Source organism: Rhipicephalus microplus, chromosome 1, assembly GCF_043290135.1.
Source record: "Rhipicephalus microplus isolate Deutch F79 chromosome 1, USDA_Rmic, whole genome shotgun sequence".
NCBI lineage: Eukaryota > Metazoa > Arthropoda > Arachnida > Ixodida > Ixodidae > Rhipicephalus > Rhipicephalus microplus.
This window is the reverse complement of record NC_134700.1, coordinates 273,244,905-273,271,958: the sequence shown is the minus strand read 5'-3', so window position 1 is coordinate 273,271,958 and position 27,054 is coordinate 273,244,905. Positions and strand designations below refer to the sequence as shown.

The 27,054-nt window shown below is 44.7% G+C and overlaps 1 protein-coding gene across 1 annotated transcript in view; it reads right to left on the bottom strand.

The window, feature by feature from the left end:
• Positions 1–27,054, bottom strand: part of LOC119188185 (uncharacterized) — a 195,993-nt gene that overhangs the window by 46,073 nt on the left and 122,866 nt on the right. The window lies entirely within an intron of this gene.

Sequence of the window (27,054 nt, the reverse complement as noted above, 5' to 3'; positions counted from 1 at the left end):
TTAACCGTTTCGTTTTAACATTAGCCCGCGGGTACGCATCAGCCTGCGCGTCTACCGAGGCCTACGCGTGTAAACCACGCGCGAAAAAAAAAAGAAAATAAAAGGAAAAGGCTAGGGCAATTGAGTGTGCACTGTTCGTCAGGCCAGCGTCAGTGCTCCAGACGTGAGCTCCAAGATAGAATCAGGCGCGCGATGCGGTGCTGGTGAGACCTTAATTCCCTCGGCAGGGAATATAGGAAGAATGGTAGGCGATGCGTACCCGCGGGCCTTTACTAGTGTTGCCTGCACTTCGGGCGGTGGCGGAACACAACCGAGCGTATTACACACACTCATCGGCGAGACTTTGGGGACTTCGGGCCTTGTGCGCGCGCGCGGACTGCATCCCTCATTTGCATCTTTAGGACGCGCGCTTCCCTATAATTAATCCTGTCTGCAGTCGTTGAAGAACGCGCTGCGAGGACACGTTCTGCTTCACGCAGTGATGAACGCCGGGAAGGCGAGTGCTTGTGAAGCGCTCCGTGGGCGAGAGTCGTGTCCCGGTTGGGCCGGCCTTGGCTTGGATCGGCCTGGGTTGGCTGTTAGCTGTTCGAGGAGGGGAGGGGGGGGGGGGGCTCTCCTTTCGTTTTTCTCTACAGACTCGTGTCTCGTCATACCACCAAAGCACGGGGCAGGGTAAAACTACCGCACTTTGTAGACCTATACAGAGTGTACAGAAGCGGCCAGTACTGCAGATTGGGCGAGTTGTTAATGATTAAATCGTAAGGTTATAGCAGAGCTCACTTTGAGCTCGAAGAAAAAGAAGCCAGTTAGGAAAGGAAATACAAAGCTCCTGCCGTCGTCTGCATTTCTCTTCATCACTGGCTTCTTTTTCTTCATGCTCAAATAGAGCTGCGCTATAACTTTACGATTTCAGGAGCGCCTTAAGGCATTGTTTCTTTTCCAGCAGGGCTGTTCTGCTCGAGGTCCGCGGTGTGTCGCAGATAGAAAATTATCAACATCGCGAACAAAAACGCGTCATCTTCATTCTCTTCTTCATTTCCTTTCTCTTCTGATTCCAACCCAGAAAGCGTTCGCCGATTTGTCTGGCGTGGAATGAAATAACCCTTACGTGTGAGAGAACGAAGGTGCGGAGACCCATGGTAACCTCAAGAGCATTTGTGGCCATGCACCGTGACATCACCGTACTAGTGCGAAAGTAGCCGTGAACCGCCATCAGCGAACCGCCAACTTCCAGCGTCATCAATGTCAACATTTTAACATCTACAAGTTCAAAATGCTGTTATCCCCTATTCCTTCCCAAATCTGCTTTCCTTGTTCTTACTTTACCTGTGTATGCTTAGTTTACCCCATCCGTTCTCTCGTATCACTTCGAAAGGTTCAGTCTAATCGTTCTTCGTCCTCCTATGCTTGTGTGGTTATATTGTCATCGTTACCGTATCGATCCTAGATGTAATTAGCAGGTCAGAGCAAACTGCAGCTCAGGCCGAATTCTCCACCTTTCTGTAAATAAATTATCTCTCTAGATGTCATTCCTAGCAAAGCACTCTACGTGGCAATAAGGTAAACGTTTCACTTCATATTAGAGGATGGACACAAAGCAATTTTTCGATTGCGGCAACATACCAGTTAACTTGCGTTCATCTAGAAACTGCCATTGGTCCGTACTGCCCACACACAAGGCTAATTCACTTCTGAAGCTCTTGTTGTCATTGAAACTGACGATTCTGTATGAAGCACAAAAAAACAAAACAAATACACTGGAAACATCGAAACAAAATTTCTGAAGCGGTGGCAAATTTGTATAACAACAGTAATAAGATGAAAGTAAGTTATATCAATGATTGCGCAATGCAGAACGTAGCAACCAGCGGGGTATATCCATAACTCGGAAACCTTCTGTACTGCTTCTCTCTCATTCTTTCGGAAACCTAGAGAGGGTCCAGCAGCGAATCGCATAAGGGCCGACAGAGCGTGCGTGTTCAACTTTCATTTCGCAGAGAGCGTGTGCCGCTGGGGAGTAGCGTGACTGATAAACGTGCCGTGAAGCCGCAGGAACAGCATGCGGAATGCCAATGCAACCACGGACTGCGATTCATTCTGCGCTGAAGATGAAACGGGATGTAATTAACCCGCTAATCCTGAACACGCAGCAAGAGAAAACTAAATGAAAGAAAGAAATGCCGAGGCAAATGCAATTGCTTCGTTCCATCGTTCAGATTTTTTTTGGACGTTACGAATCATTCTCTTTGTTCACTTGACTAGTTTCGTGCCGTACAACAACGGCGAAACAATAGAGCGTCATCTGCGGCCAACGTCGTTGCAATGTTCTTAGAACGAAAAGTTGCATGAACACTTTGCTAACAAACCGGATGTAGCCCCCTTTAATGACAATAATTGAACGCTTTCTTCCCTGATCATCGTGTGGACGACATTTTCCATGACTTTCAGGGGTCAACCATGTTTATATAGGAAATGGCGTTGCAAATACGGTGGAACGGATGACCACGATAATGCGCGGCCTTTTCTTACCACATGCTGGACGCCAGTAAATGCTATAGTCATCGCATATGACGTAACCAGGCTTTCATCCACTATCGAGAGTTGGGGAGTACAAATAATTTGCTCTATTAGAAGTAAGGGAAAGCGCTTTCTTGGAACCCTACGCTGATTCAGTCATACGGGAGTGTCTGAGGCTAACTGCGATCGGAAACGTGCGCATCGATTTCGTTTCTCTAATATTTTGTCTCAATTTCGTTTTCTGTGTAATACATGGTATAGACAGCCTGAAGAGAGTGTGAATTTGGCTATAATGGTGGTGCATATATGTTGGCGTAGCGCTGATTTACATTCAGTCTCTTGTCATGTGTCAAAGATTTGTGCTAGGCGAACAGTTACACATCTTGAGGCTTTTGGGTAACATTATCGCTTTCATTTCTCTCACTCTTTCTCACTTTTAAGAGCCTTCGGCCCGGTTTTTGTGAGTGTGCGAGAAGCGACGACGTTAATGGCTGCGTATCTGCAACAGCTCTATATATATATATATGCACTTTATGGAAAAGACATACATAATCAAGCGTTAGTAGTTATATGTGTGGTTTTACGTTCGAAAACTACGATATGATTATGACAAACACCGTAGCGGAGGGCTCCCCAATTTTCAAACGCGTGGCGTTACTTAATGTGCATTGACATCGTGTATATAGCGTACGCGCCCCTGGCATTTCGGCTCTATCAAAATGAGACCACCATGGCCGAAAGCGAACACGCGAACAACAAACATCATACGCGTGCTTGCTACTTCGTAAGTAACTCCAAAGCATTATCTATGTAAACATCGATGTATAGAATGCGATGAAGATCTTCCGTTTATTGACACATGGGAAAATTAACAAAAGTAAAAGCGTGAAGACCGTGCCCGAACACACAGCCATTACCAATTATACGAAACCACCCACGTTCCCGCATTGGCCACCCACAAAGCGTTGCCGGGTACCGCGAAACCCCACCAACCACATCCCAGTTAATGCTCTCAGTGGGAGCTAAGGCGAGCGCGAAAACAAGCGAATCCTTGCATGTGTGCGGAGCGGGCTTGCAGTTATTTCGTGGCCGGTGGAATCGCGTGTTATCATGGCGTCTCCATCGGCAACGGCAGCGGCGTGGCACAGTGGGTTGCTCTAGGTGTGGATTTCCCTCAGGTGTAATTAATGCAAATTAAGACGTAGCACGAGAAAGAAACGAGAGAAAAAAAAAGAAAAAAAAAACTGGGTGGGAGGGAGTGCTCTCCCATGCTATAATAAAGAAAACCTAGACCTCACAATGTTTCTCTTTCTTTTTTTTTCTCCCAATACAACGTCAGCCTCTGTATTCGAACTTAGCTCCTATCCCTAAACAAGATACTTGCCTCACAGTTCTCTATCTTGCCCAATGTTCCACCCTTAAAAAAATGAAGAAATAATCTGTATTCTAGAGGATGCATGGGCATGGCTCTGCCCCTATTAGTGAAATTTCGCTTTGTTTTGCATGATTGTCAGGTGCCGGGCTAGTTTCTGCATATTTCTTTTAGCGTCGACATCTCCACTCTGTCTTGCAGGTTTCCCGTGTTTAACGAGATTCTAGTTAAGCAATACATAGAAAAGACAGGAAGTGAGAAATACTAGCCAATGTCGTATTGCAGCTAATCTCTCTTTCTCTCTGCCTCTTTCTTTAACATTTATATTAGTTCCCTTACGAGACCCTTGGGAATTCAGACACCGTGATCGAGAAACAAAAAAATAAATAAAAAAGAGGTGCCGTCCTTTGTCTCGGTTAAGTTGGTTCATTTAGCCTCGTAATCTCAACTCGCTAAAGAGGTCTGGCTGATTTTCTAGAGCTCATGCTTAAATTACAAGCCTGCATGGACAAAAAAAAAAAAAGCGCGGACATATATTTACTATAAACAGGTATATAATCCGATTGGGAGGGTTTGCGCTGTTCAAAAATTAGTTAAATTCAAACGACAATGATTAGTAGCGCTGGTCATGGCGACCTTTGCGATCGCCGTACGCATATCAACCAAACAATCAAGGCGATGGTGGTGTTACAACAGGCGGGGTCAGCCTGTCCTGAATGGCTCCGCCTGAGTATGTCCTGAATCACAGGAACCCGTAACCGAATGTCACAAAGCTCAGTATGTAGTAGGAAAGCAATGAGGACCTCCATAGGACCTGCAAGCATATTCTTAGACAGTGAACTGGTTAACTTTTTTTGGATTTTCAGGAAGTACTGCGTTCCAAAATTTGGAACGCTGTACCCCTGAAGTAAAAATCGGTTATCATTTCACGCCTTCTGTGAAAAAAAACTAGAAATATACACGTTGTTGGGCTAGTCGGTTCACGTTCAAATAAAATCCACAATTGTGGTTTTAGCTGAATGTTAAAATACCGTACCGCTAAAAATAACGTGATTTTTCCCCACTTACTTTTCATGTGTTTCACACTGTGCTCAATTATTTCTTTTCGGAGCTGTTGTACAATACACCTCTCCCTTCTATTTGAAGTCAAGTTTATTCATATCACCTGACCATTAAGAATTTATTACTGAGATTTCGATAAACACATGATGTTGTAGCTGGTACACGTATATTGACTATGGGCCTACGCTATAGCATTTGGCTAGTTGCCCAAAAGCTGAAACTCGCACAAAAATACTGTAAGAATGAAAAATAAATGACTTGAATGGAATTAAACTATTCAACATACCTGACTGCCCCTTTTACGATCACGCTATTTATAAATACATACTTGGTTTATTTTTGTAAAGCTGATTGCCGATTATTGTATATATGTTTGCGGCCCACGCTATAACACAATGGTCTATGAAGACGACTGGACACATCGTCACCTTAAACGTGCGAAAGCAGCCCCGCCGCGGTGGTGTAGTGGCTAAGGTACTCGGCTGCTGACCCGCAGGTCGCGGAATCGAATCCCGGCTGCGGCGGCTGCATTTCCGATGGAGGTGGAAATGTTGTAGGCCCGTGTGCTCAGATTTCGGTGCACGTTAACGAACTCCAGGTGGTCGAAATTTCCGGAGCCCTTCACTACGGTGTCTTTCATAATCTTATGGTGGTTTTGGGACGTTAAACCCCACGTATCAATCAATGAACTTGCGATAGCAGTGCTGTATCGCCTGAAAGAGGCGCTTAAGTAAGCGCTGGACAGCTGATAGTAGCGCTGTGGTCTGGCTTCTTGCCTTATTTTATTGTGTAAAAGGTCGTTTTGTTGTGCTAAAGTCACCGGTACAGTTTAGAAATCCGTGAAAAATTAAGCTGCATATTACCGGTAACAATAGCCGTGCAAGTGCGCCAGTTCAGAACACCAAAGAAGGAAGCCTATATAGAGAGGTTTACTTGGTTATAAGAATCATGGACATTAAAACGTGCACATGTTAAACTGAGTATATCAAACCTTGTCGTTTAGCTGCAAAGTTGTGCCAAAATTAGAGTGAGTAACCAGCACACATGTGGAATTACTTCAGGTATGCCTACCTATATACCGATTCGTGTATTACATCTACATGACCATTTTAAAGAAAACCGAGAACATGGCGAGACCTGACTAGGCCCAGGGACCCTACAAAACAGGGCGAGAATCTGCGACTTGATTTTCAGTCTAAGCGAGAGATCTGTGTCATCTCTCACTTACAACAAAATGTTTATTATTCTTTGAGACATACTGTGGGCCCTTACCTTGGCCTGCAGTATGTCTCGAATAATAATAATCGCCAAAAATTGTGCAGGCTTCCCAATGAGCGTCCAGCTTGAAAAGAAGGCTTTCTTATTGCGCCTGATATGACATGGACGTCAGATTGTAGCCAGAAATTCGTTTATTTATTTCAACATATTGCCGCCTTGAAGGGCGATCGCAGGAGTGTATATAGGCAGAATGCGAAATTGGCAACACTACGCAAAATGTACAGGTCATGAAGATCAATGGTTATTTATGTGCAAAATGAATTCATCACGAGTTAAAAAATTATAATGACCGGGCAAAGCATTTCATATTTGCATAGCACGTACAAGCAAATCTGTTTATATGAACGTGTTTTGTAGTTAAAGAGAGACATTGTAGTTAAAGAGTGGCTAAGGTAATAGGCTGCTGACCCGCAGGTCGCGGGACCGAATCCAAGCTGCGGCGGCTGCATTTCCGATGGAGGCGGAGAAGTTGTAGGCGCGTGTGCTCAGATTTGAGAGCAGGTTAAAGAATCCCAGGTGGTTGAAATTTCCGGAGCCCTCCACTACGGCGTCTCTCATAATCATATCGCGGTTTTGGGACATTAAACCCCACATATCAATCAATCAATGACATGTTAAACTCATGATGATGCCTGGTGGATGTTGGTTTGGAGGATGTGATAGGTGCTGGGTAACCGAAATTGTAGACAGTAAATGAGAGTGTAAAAACTTGTTAATAATAATAATAATAATAATAATAATAATAATAATAATAATAATAATAATAATAATAATAATAATAATAATAATAATAATAATAATAATAATAATAATAATAATAATAATAATCATCATCAATGTACGCTCTTTTATAATTTTATCACTTAAGTGCTCTCCAGTGTCACCCAGTGTTCGGGACTTGCCGCGCAAAACATCCTTAATCAACCGCCAGAATGAGAATGCTCTCAGATGTCACAGAGTGAAGCGACGAGGTGCATGGCTCGGAATCTAAACTAGCAATCCTAAAAGTGCACGAGCACGAACAATGTGTCCGTAGGCTGGTACGTTCCTCCCATTTAAAAATGATGGTCGTTGGAAACGCTATCGACGCTGCATCTGTCGCAGCTTAATTTTGGTGCGTGCGAGCTCGCCTGGATGGCTTCGGTCGGGTATCTCTCTGCAACGGGGTTGACATTAATAACAACGACCGCGCGCACACTGCCACACGCAATATCCTTTCACTTGACGTCTATTTAGGGGACACGTGCAACTTTTGGGGGCGAGCAGTGCCTAGCGGCGCGAAACTCGAAAGGACACGAGAGGCAGTTTTAACGGGCAATTTGGCAGGGCAAATGTGTCGCACTGGCGCGACGCGGCTTTTCGTCTAAATATAGTCGCGCGAATCGGCATAAAACTGTCCTAAACACGGCCTTAATTGCACGAGGTGGTGCAGACTCGAAGGCGAACCTCGCACTGGTGCCATAATGGGTGAGCAGTGCAATATTGCTCTAGGGAGAAGTACTTAGATGCAGGGAAAACCGAGAGATCGGCCGGCCTTATTAAGTTCTAGCGCTAGACTAAAGGCAAGGCAGCTTGCACGAAGCAGCTTATACCCTACGGGAAACCGATCTATGGGTTAAAGACTTCGTGAAAACCACCGTTTCTTTGCCCGGTCAAGTGGCGCTGGGCCCCAGGTCGGTGAAACTTGTGGAGTTCACCCAGGTTAACTCGCGATATATATTTTGCACTTAGGACTCGCTCGGACTGAGACAGAATTTTTTTTTCTGAGCCGCACTAACCCCGACTCGCACTCAGCAAACCACTCTACAGCCATAACATCGCTCACCCGGACCCACTGAGACTCCGATTGACGGCTTGATCTGAGGCTGAGTGAATGCAAATGAGTCAACTCGTGAGTCTGTTAGCCTAGAACTACCTTTTTCGACGATGAGGTCGATATTTTACAGTATACCATTATCTTACGTAATCGGTGCTCTACTTGGCGCCTTTTGATGTAGTATCTATCTTCAAATACGAGTTATGATCATGTGCTGATAAACCAGTAAGGTCATTTTTCTTGAAAAAGGTAACAACATAAAATATATTTATCAAGCACTTCCTTGGAAGAGATGGTGGTTGGAGGGGGAGGTCAAGTTCGTCGCCTACATAATTCGTGCCTCCTTTGTGTATAAGTGACCTTGCTTTGGATTACGTGTTAGTAGAGGTGAGCATAAACATGAACTAAGTCAATTGATTGATTGATTTTTATGGGGGATTTAATGTCCCAAAACCACCATATGATTGTGAGGGGTGCCGAAGTGGAGGGCTGCGGAAATTTAGTATACCAGGGGTTCTTAAACGTGCACCCATATCTCAGCAATCGGGCCTGCATCACTTTCGCCTCTTTCAAAAAATGGAGCCGCCGCCGCCGCCGGGATTCGATCCCGTGACCTGCGGGCTGCAGCAGCCGAGTACCTTAGCCACTAGACCACCACAGTGGTGCTGAATTCACGTAAGGCTGATATTACTGTTGAAGATGAATAGGGCATCGGTAAAAAAAAAAAATACCCGAGTAAGGTAAAAAAAAAATGGCGCCCGCATCTTCCTACAGGCGGAACTCGAGTAAATGCGTCGCAGAGTGGTGAGAGTATCCCGTGAATGTTGCGTAATTGCGTATGATTTGGGAGTGCCTAATTGTCATTTCGTCTTAATGATTGTTCTGGGAAGTATTTCGGTACGAAAAAGGTCTGAGATGATGAAAACGTAGCGCAAAGACTTATGTATTACACGTACATAAAATGTCATCAAGCGCACCGTGGCGGTCTTGAGGTTATGATTCTCGACTGGTCACTCGAAGGTCGCGGGATCGAATACCGGCTGCAGCGGCCACATTTCGATGAATGTGAAATGCCAGAAGCCCGTGTACACATTACAGATTTGCAGCTAGGTGAAACAAAAAGATGGCAGCATATCCACGGAGTGAATGATGGAGATTGGGGCGAAGCATTCGTCCGTCCATTCGTTCTTGCTTCCGTCCGTCCATGCTGTCCATTTGTGTGACCGTCCGTGCGTCCATCCGCCCATCCGTGCGTGCGTCCGTTCGTGCGTCCGTCCCTGCGTTCGTCCATGCCTCCGCCCCTGCGTCCGTTAATGCGTCCATCCATGCATATGTCTGCGTGTCCGTTCGTCCATCTATTCAACACTCCAAGTACCACCATGTCGTACCTTTTCATCATATATTCCCCATATAGAAGCACCGCCATCCAGTGGACATTCCAAGAACTAAACGAGAGGTGGCACACGCACGCTTTCTTACGGCTTGCACTTCGGGTCTATTTCCCACCTTTAACCACCTCGAGTTCATGGTATATACTAGTTCACTGTATTCATGGCACCGCAGCCTACCGCTCGCTAAACCTTTCTAAAACCAAGGAGGTTACGCCCAGCCAGTATAGCATAGCAACCTTTTCCTGCCAGATAGTGCTCAATGTACATGCCAATGGCTTCTAATGGGGATCGCAGCGTGCGCGTTAACCAAAAGCCGAATGCTCCTGTCTCTCATTCCTCCTTAGCAGCCATTGGCATGTGCATTGAGCACTATTTTTTTTATTGTTCAACAATGCACAGAATAAATGTCTAACCGACACCACCTTGGAGGTCAAAATGTTATACGTGTTACACACTACAATGGCTACGAGGGACAAACGGGTGCCGCTATAAGGAGCTTCACCCCTAAAAACCACCCGGCAGCGGTGTCATGAGAAGTGTCCACTGGCTGTGTTATCACTTACATCGTTCGCGGCGTCGTACCCAAGCACGTGCACATTTGGCTGCGTTGCGATTTAGCTCGCAATGTGAAACGCTTGCAACAACGTGGCGTTGCTGCGTCAACGTAACGTTTTCGACGGAAGTTTCTCAAGCGGGCTTCGGTGGCGACGTACGTGAGCGCCTGTGGTTCGAGAACAACCACTGTGGTTTACGCAGTGTGAAACGCATTTAACGGTTCATTACACTCTTCCATGACCACGATCATGCAAGGCGCAATGTGCGGCATGTGAAATAAACACTGTGGAAAACCCAAGCCAAACGTGCCTGTCTAACCTCATTAAGAAGCACGAACGTGCTTCAGTTCAGCGTCGGATGGAACCCACTGCTAAACAACAGGACCGAACGCTTCAGCTTTCGCTGGTTAGCCATTTGTATGGAGTGCTCGGGCGGTGATTTTTGTTTATGTGCTTGTAGAAGAACCTCAGGTGGTCTACATTTCCTGGACACACCACTAGGGTGTTTCTCGTAATCATATGATGGTCTTACGGTGCGAAGTCTGAACTATTAGTTTCGAGTGTTGACGCACATATGCACCTTGTTCCATTGAGAGCATTTGCGCTACGTCGATCGTTGGCACTGAGGAAGCTTGGTCAGTTAAAAGGCGTGACACGTTATTGGGTAAAAAGAAAGGATGGAGAGGAAGAAAGGAGAGAATAGAGGAAAAAGAGAAGGAGAGAAAAGCAGCAGGATAATGTCGGCTGCATTGGAGCTGAGGGGGACGGGAAAGAAATAGGAGAGGAGGACACACTGCGAAGTTGGTCAGCGAAGATGGCAGCGCGAGACAGTGTCGGAGCCAGAAATCGAGCCGATCCATCTCTGACCTTCTCGGCAGTGCTGGCTGTCCATCTCTCGCTGAAAGTGGGAAGGAGAGCTGTAAGACCAGCAAGCTCTCTGGCGACTGGCAGCGCGCTTCTGTCAAGAGGAGAAATCGCTTGTCACGCCGTCGTGTGCACTGTTCTTCGGAGACGAGAAGTAGAGATAAAAAGACAACGGAGTTTGTGTGGCTCTGTGAAAATAGCCCCAAGCCAACGGTTTATATATATATATATATATATATATATATATATATATATATACACACACACTCGAGCGGCGACAAATACAGGCTTTTCAAGCGCTAAATAAGCCTTCAACTGTCCGGACAAACAGAAAGAGTTACGAAAAGGAAATGGAACTCATTATTTTCTACGCCACTTCAAGGAGTGAGAAATGCCGTTTCAATACTCATCAACATTGCTGCCTTATTGTTTTTGGCTATGGTTTTCTTGTCTTGAAGCTTATTTGTTCATATTTTTTTGTTTTCAGAGCATGAAGGCGTTACTGTCTACGGGATTGTATAGAGATTTACCTTGCGCTGATTGTGACTACGTGTACATTGGTGCAACTGGCGACCATGAAAAAAGAAGGAAACAGCGCAACTATGATGGCATAACCAAGCACGTGATGACGAACACGCTGAAAGGATCCGCAGCGTACACGAGCCATAAAATTGGTCGCATTTGCGTGGAGATAACCGGGAAAGAACATAACGGCACGGCAACGCGTTATTTGGAATATCTTCACAATCGGGCAGCGAAATCCAGGCTCAATCGCAACAAGAGCAATATGCCACCGATGTGCACTCCATGTTTACGTGGCGTCATGAAAACTATACAACGAATGCCTCAAAATGCGTTTCCTTCATTGTGAACAATACCCACATTCAGCCACCGTCGCGGGAATATGGTGGTCGACTGCTCATCCGAAAGTTTCGAATGGAGTCCCGGCTGCCACGACCGGGATTCTGGTCAAAATGTCGGGATCCCCGCACTATGGGGTTCATTATAATTATATTGTACTTTTAGAAAGAAAGACTTAAACAGGTATTGCTCAGGCACACGTAGTGGGCCGACGCTTTTTTTATTATTATTTCGACGCGCTGCCGACGCTCCGTTATTACCCGCCATAAATTCATTCGACCAGACGGACTGCAACCAAACCCCAGGTTTCGACTTTTAAAGTGTAAATATTGAATTATTGGTGAATAGACATGCTGTTTTGTGGAGCCAAAGTAGTGTCCCTGCGTAACACGCTTGCACAACAAAAACTGATGTGTAAATAATTGAATATTTCAGTGGTGACACACCTTATTCTTGTTAAGCAAAAGGTAACCTGCACATAATTAACAACAAGACGAACGTTGTCATGGTAGAGCCACTTCTGTATCTTAGGTTCATCTTCCGGAACGCATAAGCCCAAATCTTGTGAACTTTGTGTCCCTCAAAGGAAGCTTCAGAGATGGCTCATTTCAATTTTCCTTTTAAGTGCGAATGCACTTTATAAGCGACCCTGAATCCGCCGTCCGCGGTGCGCCTCCTCCTCTCCCCTAGACACGGCACGAGGAGCGGAGAGGAGCGTCTGTAGCAACGGCGCAGCTACGTCACACACCACGTGATTGCGCGCGCTCCGCCCTCCACCCCGTGGCTTCCTGCGCGGCCACGACTTGCTCGAGATCGGCAAGTCGTCATAGGCATGGATCCATCGCAGGCATCAGCCTCGACTGCCATACACCCAACAACGAGTACAACGCAATCGAATGCGAGCATTGCACGCGTCGTTGAAGATGTCGCGCCGGTTGAAGACAAGGGAGCGTGGCGAAGGGCCCGTGATGCCGAGCGCAAGCGGGCGAAGCGGGCCGCGGACATAAACATTATTATAGTGCGAATTTACTCTCTCATATACGCGTAAACTCACAAAGATTTCCCGAGAGGGTCTAATGGTTCCTGGGAATCGCAATGGGATCACACGGGGGAGTTTACCTTAACTCACTGGCGAATGCCAACGGATTTTAACTTTACTCCCCCTCATAGCATCGCCCCGTGCATTTGCACTTAACCATGTTTCCCCTCGGGGAAATGCTTGAGAGTTTTTTTATTAGTTGACGAACACGACGATTGTTAGGAAGTAGCTTTATTACAGTTATTCCTCTACTCGAAAACAGTTATCTATCGTTTTTTTTTGCACCAGTAAAGTTTTCAGCACAGATAGTTAATTTTGGTATATACATTAATTCTTGACCACTGCGCTGCATGTTTACAGAGTACTTACGAAACCCACAAGACAATAGACTGAGATATAAAGGCAAACGTATGATCCAATAAAAAATGTCAGTCGTGCTTTTATAGAAAAAAAAACAAAGCAAACATTTAGATCTTTGCCGTTTCACTTAGGGATGACTAATCAATTTCTTTTTTTGCATGACCGTTGTTTACTGAACATACTGCAATACTCACGCTCCTCACCTTCGCTTTTATTGCTTTGTTGTAACAGTGAAGCTGTTTAAGTTAGCCGTAGTGTGTCCGACCCTATCTCGAAAAATAAACGGGTATGTGCCACAGAATACGGATAAATCCGACTACCTACCTACCACTAGACTACCAAGACAGAAGACTACAATTAGCCTATTACTGGGAAACGGGAAAGGCAGCGGAAGCCACGAGAAGATCCCGAAGCGATCGAAGGCCTACGCCGATGACGACGTGTCCTTAGATTTATACAAGAGGTGCGAACTCTCGGTTTCAGAGTGAGTTTCTGTACCTGGAGTTTGGACATCCGTGTGCTGTCTGTGACTGTCTGTGCTTTAATTTGAACCTCTCTGTGCTGACAATCATAGAAACAAACTGCCATAGCCTAGCTAAAGCCTATTAACGACCTGGCAGCAACGTAGAAACAATCATCACGACCCAGCAAAACCTATAGACACAACCTAGAAGCAACCAGATTTGTATTCGAAACCGTCCAGTATCGCTGTTTCAGGGAATGCGCTTATTATTGCTTAGTGCATGCTTTGCCCACTTTTTCTTGCATGCTCACTTTCCTGCCCGCTGTTCTCTCTATTTTGTTTGTTTCTTTCTTTCTCCCTTAGAGTTGGGTGGATAACCGAGTTGATTAACATACTAGCTTTTCCCCTATTTGTATCTCTCTTTCTGTCTCTCTTGAACGAAAGATTATAGCTCTCACACAGAAAACTTATTCAGCTGTAAAAAAATATAGAAAAAAAGAATATGTTTGTGAGGGTGTTGCAAGTATTCTCTTTTTACCATTATAATATTGCGCTAAGCATAAGGAGGTAGTCTGATAAGATTTGCCTAGAACAGTCTGTAGAAATCACGTGTGCTGCGAAAAAGAAGATAAAAAAAAGCAACACGCTTTGATATTGTGCAAGAGATGCATGGCATTCCGTAGTGTTGAGAATCCGCCTGTTCCTCAATGCTGTGGCCCATGCACCTTTCCATAGCGGAAAAGTGGCGAAACGACTCCTGGTCTCGCAGGCCTTCGTTCTTGAATTGCCCATTTTCCCGGTCCCTACCAAAACCGTATACCCAAACGCCAGAGGGCAGCACAAGAAAATGAAAAAAAAAAGGCGGGTTGTACAAATGCGTCATAAAAGAAGACTCTCGAGATCGTAGTTAACACGGGACCACCTTTTAATGGCCTCGAAAGGGTACACGCGAAGTTTAGAAGCACTTCCTTTGTTGTTAGATCGCACACCACATACACGCCTAGACATATAGACTCTGAAAGCATCCCTAACCGTCGATGCCCACCAGTGTCGCTGTTAATCTCAATCGGGCGTGGTGGGCGAGTGACGGCCCTCTAGACAGCCGTGGCAGCAGCGAGAGCATCCGTGGGAGCCGTTCCCCGCGCTGTCACCCGAATACAAGCGAGGTACCGGAAGAATCGGTCAACGGGCCCATGCGTTCGCGGCGTGTATCCCCCCAATCGCCTCGCCGAAAGTCTTCCGCTTCCCTTCCCGCCTTATGTTTTGTCGAGAGGCAGGATCCCCAATGGATAGCGTGCGAGAGGGTACGGACAGCCAGGAAGGAAGAGGTTCGTGCGCCCGTCCATGACTCTTCATCGGGCAGGCCACGAATGAATATTGCAGAGATGAGAGACGCGTCCAAGGAAGGCTCTATAGCCGAGCGACCCCTTGCTGCGCGTGTTAGCGGTGTAGCCCTTAGAAAGACTGCAGAATTAAATAGGAGCAGATAAAGGAGAGTTCGGAAACGGGACCAACATGTAGCACAGCAATAAGCGAGACCAGTTCGTGCTACGTGTAACCACGCTGCGTGTAAACGCCTATAGTTAGGTATTGATTGATTGATTTGTGGGGTTTAATGTCCCAAAACCACCAAATGATCCCAAAACCACCAGACAGACGCCGTAGATATAGTTAGGGAGCGCCGTTGGTATTGGGGGAGGTAACTTAACAGGTATAATGAGAAGTAACAACCTACGACATATAATTACACCCACGTAGTGTTTTTTCGTAATAAATCTATTTGGATCATGATCTTGAGATAGAGAGGGAGAGAGAAAGTAAAAAAGAGGAGAAGGGGAAAAGTGATAACTAAAGGGCTCGGTCTTCTTTTCGTTAGACACAATAATAATGAGAACTAACAGAAAATGATGCAAAGAAAGGTATAGGGGATACTTTTAGTAGTAATCGTGATGTAAATGTTAAGAAAGAAAAGTGGACGAAAAAAAAAAATGCTGGCACATTTCCGAAGCGAATGATGATGAGTGGGAGGAGCAGTGAGATTGTTCGGTGTTATTTTAGGTCACTCGTGACATTGACCACTCACGCATGCAAACGAATGAAAAAGTGCCCTACTAATGAGAACTGACACAAAATTACACCAAGAAAAGTATAGGGTATAATATTAGAAGCAATTGTTAGGTAAATGTGAAGAAAAGGAAGTGGATCAAAACGATAACTCGCTGTGAGCATGGGTCCGATCCTGTGACCTTCGAATAACGCGTTTGATGTTATACCAGCTTCGCATCTAAAGCACTACGGAGTTCCCCTACGAAAGCGTATCCTTTCCGATATTCTCCTATTCTTTCACTTTTTCATGAAGGTTAAATAGTTAACGTTTTCTCCAACAATAATTCTGAGAGTGCGTCTTGTATTCGGAAGTTTCAATATTGACAAGAAAAAAAAGTAATTGTGACGGGGTAGAGTCAGGTTGGTGTTGTTAATTGACCAATTCTACTTTTAAGGGAGAAATGAGTACCAATTACCTCCTGGGAATCGGAACTTAATACCCACTACCGGCTCTCTGACGCATTTTTGTAAATTTTCTGTCTCTATAGTTTCATGCTTGTTTCAGTTCATCTGGAAACAATGTCAAATATTGGCCTGATGCAACGTCCGAGCTTTGTGCCACTATCAGCTTCCCACGGGCCGTCTGAACGGCACTGGCAATAGTGCAATCGTTACGTTCAACAAAGGCAGCGTTTATGAAGCCAAGAAGATTTTAAAAGAAGAATGGCATCATTTGTTCGGTCAAATCGAGTGTACGGTCCCTGAAGAATTGTTCGTCGCAAAAAAAAAAAAACGACAAGTAAGAAAATGAAGAGATCTAGGAAAGAAGTGCGTAGTAGTAAAACGTCGTGTGTCGTAAAAGCCTGATAGAAATTTGGTGTCTTTCTTTTTCGCGATTCAATAAGCCGTAAAATGGAGGTTTTATAAGTGGTCTCGTTCGGCGTAGCTGGAATGGCTCACTCGGGACGGAGCGCGGAATCGCGGCCAACGAAAAGGTAGCCGGAGGTATCGGAATGAAGCGCACGAGATTATGGGGTCACGCCACCGTCTGTTTGTCTGCTTTTTTTTTATTCGCGCTTCATGCGCTTCTGCCTGTAGCTGTTCGCTCTTAATTTTAGTGCTGGCGCGCGCGGCCTGGGCCAATATTGTCTCAAGCTCCAAAGCACGAAGAAATGTCAATCAATCAATACTTGCGCAGACGAAAAAAAAAGAAGTAATGAAAAGGCAAAATGCATGCGTGAGGAGCCGTAAAGTGTGTGACGTGACAGACAGACAGACAGACAGACAGACAGACAGACAGACAGACAGACAGACAGACAGACAGACAGACAGACAGACAGACAGACAGATAGACAGATAGACAGACAGACAGACAGATAGACAGATAGACAGATAGACAGATAGATAGATAGATAGATAGATAGATAGATAGATAGATAAATAGATAAATAGATAGATAGACAGACAGACAGACAGACAGACAGACAAACAGACAGACAGACAGACAGACAGACAGACAGATAGATAGATAGATAGATAGATAGATAGATAGATAGATAGATAGATAGATAGATAGATAGATAAATAGATAGATAGATAGATAGATAGATAGATAGATAGAAAGACAGACAGACAGACAGACAGACAGACAGATAGATAGATAGAAAGATAGATAGATAGATAGATAGATAGATAGATAGATAGATAGATAGATAGATAGATAGATAGTCGCTATTTCGTTCCTTTATGGTTATATGTCAGTATTTTTTTTTCGTGACAATGCCTTGCAGACAGAGCAGTCGTCCTAAATTACCAAATAAAATCTCTGGACAGTTTCTTAAAAGAAGCGCCTTGTGAAAGGTCGTGCTTGCGTTTCGGTAGTGACTATAGAGTCCCCAAGTTGCACAATATACCGACAGTACTACGTGGAACCTCTGAATTGCGGTCATGATGTACGTTTTTGTTCGTTGCTTCTTGTTCGAGAACACTCAATCTCCTTGTGCAGGGTAGCCAACCTAAGCTACGTCCTGTGAGTCTTGTTTATTTTTTTCTAACTTTCCTCGAGGCAGTGCCGTGATATATCCACGTTGTTTGAGCTTCATTATTAATACTTATTTTCCTGTGAGGGTGCAAAAAATGTACTTTATTATCGGTGCCAGCCTTTCAACGCTTCGTTTCTTGTGTCATGCGTGCTCCCTGGTCTCCCAGGGTGGCCTTCGCGCGTAAAACAGACGGCTGAAGCGAAGCGTTCGCAGCAAAGAAAAAAAAAAGACAGAGGGACAAAGAAAGGACAAAAGTTGTGAAAGCCTTCTTTCACAGCTCCGACGCTTACGCACGGCCCATTTCATCTGGCCCCTATACGCAGCTCGTGCCTCTCGTGGTTTGCTTTAAGATGCGTCGTAAATTCGACCCTCAACTTTTCATCCGTGAAAGTGCGGAGCCTGTCCGAGACGCTATAGTACCGGCACAGACTACGGCGATATAAAGAAAACTAAGGCTTCATAGAGGCGAGGTACCGGTTCTTCGAGCAAATTTTACGAGCTCAGGCCGGTGACTTGCGTGCTCAACTCCAGGTGAGCAGGAGAAAGTTTTTTTTCTTAATTGGGAGAAAGTGCGATGACTGGGAGGTAATAAAAAGGAAGCCTAGCTCCTCTCAGTCTCTCATTTTGTCTAAATCACGATTAGATATGCTAATAGTTGAAGTCTGGAAAACTATACACTGTATAGAGCTTATGCGAAATTGCTGCCATCTGTCGACCATCGTGTGCATACCGCCTTGTTAGAGGCTCTAGCGCGGCGCAGTCCGCACAGTCCACGTGTGTTTAGGTATACGTATACGCAAAGCGTATTGACGTGAGCCGTGTATTGGCTGATGATCGCAATGTCGATGTACTGCGGCGTCCCTTGCTTCACGTGGAGAGGAACTCAGAATGCTGAAGGAAGATAAGCCGTAAACTTTGCCGCTTGTTATTTTTTCAAGCTGATGACGTTTCTAGCACGTGTTCCGGCTACTGCTACCGAAAGAAGAGTTTGCGTTCTCCTATCTAAGCAAGTAATACTGCTTTGACACGGCAACTGTAATGTCATTCACAACGAATGTCATTTGTTTGTAATGCCATTTGTTTGCTGTCACACTAGTTGGTAAACCTAATTCGACCTGGAAGGTGAGATTAGGAACCCATCACGGAATAAAGTGGTCTGTTGAGAATATGAATTGTTTTATTAATAGTTAAAATCTTTATGATAACGTAAAGATATGTATGGGCTCCGAAATTTACTAATTTGATGATTGGCAGATAGGTAGGTTAATCTTAAAGAAACCTTGAACAGCAGGGCCTACTGCGTAACACTGATATGAAATGGTGATAGAACAAAAGCTCAAAGAAAGATAGAAGCCCAAATGAATGAAAATTTTTTGGACACGGGGTGAAACTAGAACCAAATTCATGTCTTCTGCAGTTGCAGCCTCAAAGTAGACAAGACAATATGTCCAAACGTTGGTTGTAGCGATACCCCGTGTTTCACGAATTGTTTCATCATGCGAAATGCTGATAATCAGAGTTATTGTTGAAGTCGATGCATTCTTCTTTTCCTCTTTCTGTTATTATTCTCGCAGATCTACGGTACATTCGTGTCGATTCTTCAACATAGTTCTTCGACGCGGCGATTGTATTCCTCTTTTACAATCTAAATCAGTGCAGAATATTTAGTGTTGCATAAATCTTTCGTCGACGCTCACTAATTCACCACTGCAGACTATATGGAACGACACACGCGAACAGATTTTTATGCAGAATTTGTCACAGACAATTGCGAGTGTTCCAGCAACCTTAAAGGATATTTTCTGGCCTGGGAAATAGTGCGCTTTTCTCATGAACTCTCAACATCGTACTTTTGCAATTATTCGTCAAGATTATGGCGACAATATACATCATGTCTTAAATTTCCTTTTCTTTAATCCTTTTTTTTGAAAACATATAAAGGTAATTTCATTTGCTATGTTCTGTGAATTCTGAGCTCTCGCTTAACTATTCTTCTCTTCCTCGAGGTAGCTGCGAGCATCACAAAAGGGTCGCACAGCCCACTGACGGGGACAGAGTGAAAAAGGTAGCTTCGCTGACGTCCCTCTGGTTTCTTGTTCATGCCGTCCCCGTCACTTAACACTGTAACATTTTAAGGAGCATTTACCAACTATCCCAACAAGTCATCCTCGCGAGTGTCAGCTTCGCCTCGTGTACTTGATACCGACTTCTTGCCGCTTTTGTCTAATGCGTCGTACTTTTCTCTTTCTAATAAACTCCCCACTGTCATTTAACTCGGTCATCGTACCTCACATTTCGCCGATGTCGACAGTAACCCGCCAGTTCCCCGGTGCCCTATTATCCTAACGCGCAGAAAGCACTCTCATTTCGCCGCAGTGTCAACCGTGTGAGCTGTTCACGCTATCCCCTCACTCTCTCTCTCTCTCATCTATTCGCTCAGTTACCACGAATCACCACAGAGAGGCTGAGAGAAGAGTTCATTAGTGCTAAAGAATTTAGTTTCCAAAGGGAATTCCAAATCACCATGTTCCGTCTGTCGCACTCGCACCCGAGTAGTAGGTAAGCGAAAAGACATGCCGCAGACTCGCGTTCGCCGATTATTGTCAGTCGGACCGTCCCAAGTAGCTGTGGGAGGCCGCGGCATGATGTGCGTTTCGACAGTTTCTGTTAGGCAGGCAAGATGGTCGAGGTGGGAGATTGGGCGAGAGAGACGGTAAAAGAAGAGGTTGCATTGCTTGCGAAAGGGGGTCAAACACAGAGTAATAAGATGCTCGAAAAGAAAAGAGATAGAGAAGGAAGGTGCTCAGAGAGAGAGAGAGAGAGAGAGAGGCTAGCGCTGAACCCCGGAGCGGTGATGCGATCAGCCTTAACGGTTAGAAGCGAAGAGAGGGACCCCCGAGTTTATTCGCGGGCTCAATTAAAGCCCGACCTTTTTGCATAGGAAATGACATCGTCGCTGGGTGATGAGAGCGAGCTGTCTGTCGGTAGGCTTTCTAGACTTTTGCAACCGCGGCAGGCTCGTGCTTTTTCCCTATAGGCACAGTGGGGAGATATTTCCCTCATGGAACCCTGCAAATGCGTCTAACCATTATAGAACGCACTTAAATCGCACAAGTCTTTCGCTTTGTAATATATTAATGGCGAAGAATGTGTCCACGCACTGAGTTTTTGTTTATTCGGTTCGTCTATTGCTCATGCATCGTCTGTCAGAAACTTGATGAGTCATCATCATCTAGAATTCACGGATCTTTGGTGCAAGGTAAGAAAGAATAGTGGCGCGTGCGTCATTTTGTCGATACGTACACCATCTTGTGTAGCCAGCCGCACGCACTTGGCGTTTTGTGCGCCACATCAGTTGGTGCCTGGCGACCTCGTGCCTCCGTCTCTATTCTTTAGTGGGTCAATGTATAGTAGCGTAGTTGGCCCTCTTTTCGTGGTGCATACGCTTTTGCTGACAGATGACAGGCGTGTACTAACCATATACAACTCCGGTAAATAAAATGAAAATGAAGAGGTGCACCTGAAAGGAATAGCATGACGATGTCTTGGTATTCTAGACGTTGCTCTTTTCTGTGCAATGCAGACCTTCCAACTTTCAATGAAGGATCAAATACTCGCCAATGAAAGAACAAAATAATATATGCAAAACGCGTGTGAATAATACGTGGAAACAAATTACGCCGCGATGAAACTTAAGGCTAATCCGATTGTTGGGAATTTTGTCGGCTCGCCCATAAAACTCTTAGGCGCATCGCTGGAGCAGCTTCGCCTATGTACGCAAAGTAATGACGATAAGTGAGTAGAATTTACAGCACGTACTTTCGTCCCTTAAACCTTTGTGCCGCTTGAATATTCTCGGAAGAGAATTTGGCATGTATTCATTGGTATGCGCCGTGTAAATGTAGGTGTCCTGTGCTTTCGCTTGAGAAGAAAGCACTTTGTTTTTGCGCATGCATATTCATGACAACTGAATTTAAGCATAGAGAAGTCCTGTAGGTTCGTCTCTGTTCCCATTTTCTGTCATCTATGTCTTTTTATTAAGTGCGAAGTGAACAAGAAAGTGATATTTACTTCTCAAAACTTAGCGTTGTATGGCTCGGTTTCTTTGAAATGCAAATTGAGTATTATCGACCCTACACCTAATGAACACGATTACTTTACATAAATTCAGGAGTGAGGGTTTATAAAATCGATATAGGTTTATATGTCGGCTAACAGAAAGAGAGCTCCTGGTATCTCTGAAAAGAAGAATTTTGTTATTTGGACAACTACAACTTCGCACTACTGATAACGCTCTGATGTAAATTTTGATATAAATCCAGAATTATTGTCCTAGACACCACACGCTCAAGTACAACACATTTGCCAAATATGCTAATGAAACTACCAATGTTTCAACCAAGTTTAAAATCATCATCATCATCATCATAATCATCATCATCATAATCATCATCATCATAATAAGAATAATAATCATCATCAGTCTGACTAGGTCTACTGCAGGACAAAGGCCTCTCCCATGTTCCGCCAGTCAACTCGGTCCTGTGCTTGCTGCTGCCAATTTACACCCGCAAAGTTCTTAATCTCCTCTGCCCACCTAACCTTGCCTTCTCTAGAAATCCAGTTAGTTACCCTCAATGACCAGCGGTTATCTTGTCTACATGATACATGCCTGGCCCATGTCCATTTCCTCTTGTTGATTTCAACTATGATATCCTTAACCCCGGTTTGTTCTCTATAATCCACTCTGCTATCTTCTTGTCTCTTAAGGTTACACCTACCATTTTATTTTCCATAAAAACAAAATAACATGCGGTGAATGAAAACGTGTGAAAAGGCGCCTATGCACGCACTTTTCATCAAAGTAATGCCAGATGTATTTTTTCTGCTTAAGCTGCACTTGATGGAGCACCCTAACAATTACAATTGAACCCAGTGAACACCACGAATTTAATATCAACATTACGTGTGTTCCACATCAGCAATTTTTTAACACTTCAGTTATCCTAAACATGACTACGGAACAACGAGCGTAGTTTCTTCGTGCAGAAATTATCATTGCTTATGTTATGTAGAGCATTTAAGAGGCGATGCCTTAAAGAAAAAGAAGAAGACTTTAAATTCCTACTTGTATATACATTATTACACCAGTAATGAGCTAATTCAAAACATAAATTGTATTTTTTTTCTACTACTGTTTTTGTATTCAAAATAAACATTGTACTGTCTCATCGAAATGATTCAAAAACAATTGTTTCACTTCTTTGTTTTTTAATATGCTCTTCCTTCTTTCTGTTATGACTATTTGATACTCGAAATGTCTAAAAAGTTCATATAAAGAATTCTTGGCTGATCCCCCCAGAGTGGATAAGACCCATGGTAGAGAAATCATCATCATCATCATCATCATCATCATCATAAAGAGCTTTACAAGTAAAGCTTTGTCAGGCACAACATGCCTGCCACGGTCGTCTAGTAGCTATGGTGTTCAAGGACGGACCCGAACGTTGCGGAATAGAATACTGGCCGCATTTTCGATGGAGGCAAAACTTCTTGAGGGCCGTGTGCTTATATTTAGGTCCACGTTAAAGAACCCCAGTTGCTCGAAATTTTCGGAGCCCTCCTTATAATAATATAGGGGTTTCTAGACGTTAAACTGCAATTATTATTATTATTATTATTATTATTATTATTATTATTATTATTATTATTATTATTATTATTATTATTATTATTATTATTATTATTATTATTATTATTATTATAACAAAACATCTAGCGACCCCTTAAGGCCGGTTGAAAAACTGGTGTCTCTGCGAAGTACCAGCACCTGGTCTATGCTGTCATGGCAGATGGCTGCTTTTGAAGATACTCTATTTGTTCTAAAAAATGTCGGTCACTATAAGGTTTGTGGCCTTGAGCTTTATACATTACTCTACATAATAAAATTTTATATATGAAAGGATGGGTCTCTTTTGTAGCGTACTGTATGCTTCACTGCAGGCCTAGGTAACCTCTAAAGGCGGCAAAAAGAGAGGCAGCTGTGAGGTAAAAATTAGAGAGGCTGAGGCGAGGTAAACACTGACCTGCAAACCTGCAAAATACTCCCTCCTCCCCCCCCCCTTTTTTTTTTCCTCGCTCTCCACCGATCACTTCGTCGCGTCAGGACAACGCTTCCACCTTAGGGCCAAAGCGTTATTACGTGAAGGGACGAAAAAGCGGCCAAAGCAAAGCGCCGGTTGTTGGGGCCTACAGTTTCATGCAGCACAGCGTACTTGGAAGGATTATTCGGGATTATAGGCCTTGCTTTAGAACTTCGGTGTTATCCGTGATACCATAGACGTCCTTGCGTTTAAGCGCGCTGTTGTGACATCGAGGTGAACCAACATGGTCAGGGCATGCAGCACAAAGAATCTTCCCCTAAGCATACATGAACTGAGATTTTGGCGTAACGAAATAAATTGGTCAGCCGGAAAAAGAAATTATGGCTAAATATTTCTTGTACTCAGCGGAATCAACAGCAGAACCCGTGTTTTTTTAAGTCCACTCACAACCGGGATTATTACCATGCCGCTTATGGATGATTTTCAGTGCACTTGTATTGGGCTGTAGACTTGCCATTCTCTATCCATAACAATTATAAGCACAGTGCTACGGTAGACGAATACGTATGAAAGCTGTTCGGTTGGCGCATTCGACGTTTCATGAATTTAATAATTCATGTCGCGATGTACAAAAATAATAAAACATTTCTTTAAGATCTCAACGTGGTGGAGCCCATGTGCCTGACTTACAAAAGTGGTGGATTTTAAGTCAGACGCATGGCCTCAGTTAGATACATGTGTCTGACGCATGTGTTCGGGTACAGCATGCAAAGTCGTGCTATTCCCGACAGTCAAATCAACATTGCCTTAAATAAACAATTTCTAAAATACTCAGTGGTGTGTGGCACAGTGCTAAAGCTGTCGTTAATAAACATACCGAAGAAACACATCAGAACTGTTCCGCTTGATGCACGAAACCTTCCTGAACGCTGTTAAACAGGGGAACCAAGTTACCTTGTTCTTCAGCGCCGATGCCAGCGGCCGAAGCGTTTAAACGACATCCGGTTTCAAGCAAAGGGTGCTAACGACAGGCCGCAGGGCTTTTTGTTGGAGTGTAAAAATAAGGACATGAAATAAAAAGATGCCAAAGACAAGAAAAACAGAGAAGAATAGGGAAAATTTAGTTTGTTGTCAGAGGTTGCCAGGCTTTCATGCTCCTTATGTACAATTTTCTTCCCCACCCAATCGCCACCACGTAAGGTAATCAACCGCCATTTGTATGTTGGAGGAAAAAGGGGGGACAGTATGCACGTTAATGACACGAGTTGGGTGTTTTGTTGTTGTTCCGTGTTTCGCTTCGTCATTTACTGTTCTAGATAATGTACATCAACAGAGAAAACATTCAGTGACCATACATGAAAGAGGGTTTGGCTGGCCACCTTGGTTGGGTATCTGCGATTCTGCCACCGCGTCAACCCGAAAAACTGACCGTCACCCAGCCTAGCAAACTTCAATGTCCAGTGAAGCTTGTTTCAGATACTACACATGCTGATGGGGCTGGTATTGTTGATTATTACAGTAATGGTAGCGATAATCCCTTTCCGGTCGCTATTGTAAACCGGGATGAGTGGCGCTTCCAGGATCGCTACATTTTTGACCAAGACCAAATCCAAACATGGTCTGTTCGAGTGCTTGGTTTAACTTACATCGCCTAAGAGAGTCTTCACACGTACTGTACACATTATAGTTTGTAACCTCCGCGTCGGGGAACTGGTAGGATTGACCAACTGATAAGGGTAAAAATTGAGTATTTTCGCAGCGTTATCTGCTTCAAAGTGCTCCTTGTCGTCTCCACGGTCTTGTCACTTGCTCTGGTCTTCTCCGGCGAGAATAGCTGTCGACCTGTTTGTTGAGCAAGACGAATTTGCATCCTTCATCTATCATTGTATTCAGGCTGTTCTTGTACTTTAATCACAGTGGCCTCCCTATGGCAGTCTTAGAATGAACTAAATCGGTCGCTCATTCTGCGGTTCGCGCTTCACACGAGCGACCCTTTCGAAAACAGCTGCAACGTTCTCAGGAACGCGTGGAACCGTGTTTCGATGCGCGGCGTGTGAGAACGCCGTTCACCTTCGTCGTTCGCCTTCAAGTGTTTTAACCTACCATTTTGAGTGTCGAGTTGAGTTGAATGAACGTTATTTTGCCAACGGTTGTGCCCGTGGCTGGGCTGGCGAGGAGTTCAGCATTCGAGCAGCGTCTTCCTCGCCCGTTGCCATACGTCCCGAAATTTTCGAACCAACGATAAGGATGCAGCTTTGCCGCATCGATTGCTTGGATTTTGCGCGCCAAAAGCACGATGCGATAAGCACCCTGAAGTGTGGGATTCCGTAATGATTTCGTCCACTCGGCATTTTTAGACGTCTACTAACATCGAACAGTACACGAGTCCCCAGAATTCCGTCTCCAGCGGTGTATGCGACCGCCGCGGCTGGAATCTAACCCGCGTATTTCGGGGACGGAATGCTGGAGGCGAGCACCGTGACCACCGGGTAACAGCGGTGACATCACCACATCAACTTCCTTGTCCTTAACTTCATTCCATTACAAAGGAAACAAAAATAAAGCGGGACTTGTTGCTTTCGTTTATCTCTTATTCTATACCTTTCCAAACGTGGTGTAGAAAATTCAGTGAAGAGCATCAACTTGGTGTCACCTGATCAACTTCTCTGGTGTTCCTTTTCCTTCGTATACATTCTTCAAAACTGTCACGTGTTCGTGGCGTGCGGAGCTTTTGGCCGTAAAACGGAAGCTGAAATCCAATGCAATGTACAGTCGACCACAAATGTTTGTGGGTCATGCGAGCGCGTGCCAAACTTTATGCCAAACTGCCTGCCCGCGCCACCCAGCGGTGCGCCATCCACCGCCGACCACAGTTCTGGGCCGGAAAAGGGTCGTCTTCTTATTCACTGGCCTTTCAGTTTTCTACTGCCGCATAGCGCATTGTTAGTTTGCAGCATTCACGCGCTGCGCTTATCTGCACTATGACCATCACATTGCTGTTTTCACAGGAGGATCAAAACTATCGCGGCGTGCCTCAAACGGCGTTCTGTTGGCTAGGTGTCACTTTGTGATAAAGATTGTGACTAATAACAGCTATACCCATAGACTGCTTTCCAGGCAGACGCTCGTAGACGCAGATGCCAAAAGCGAAAGGTGAAAATATATGAATCCAGTCAGAAAAAAAGACAGGCCATCAATTAGGGGAGGGATGCCTTCAGGGCGCTGCGGTGCTGTCGACCGCCGCTGACGTAGCGGAAGTGTCGCGAAGAGGCATTCGGACATGCG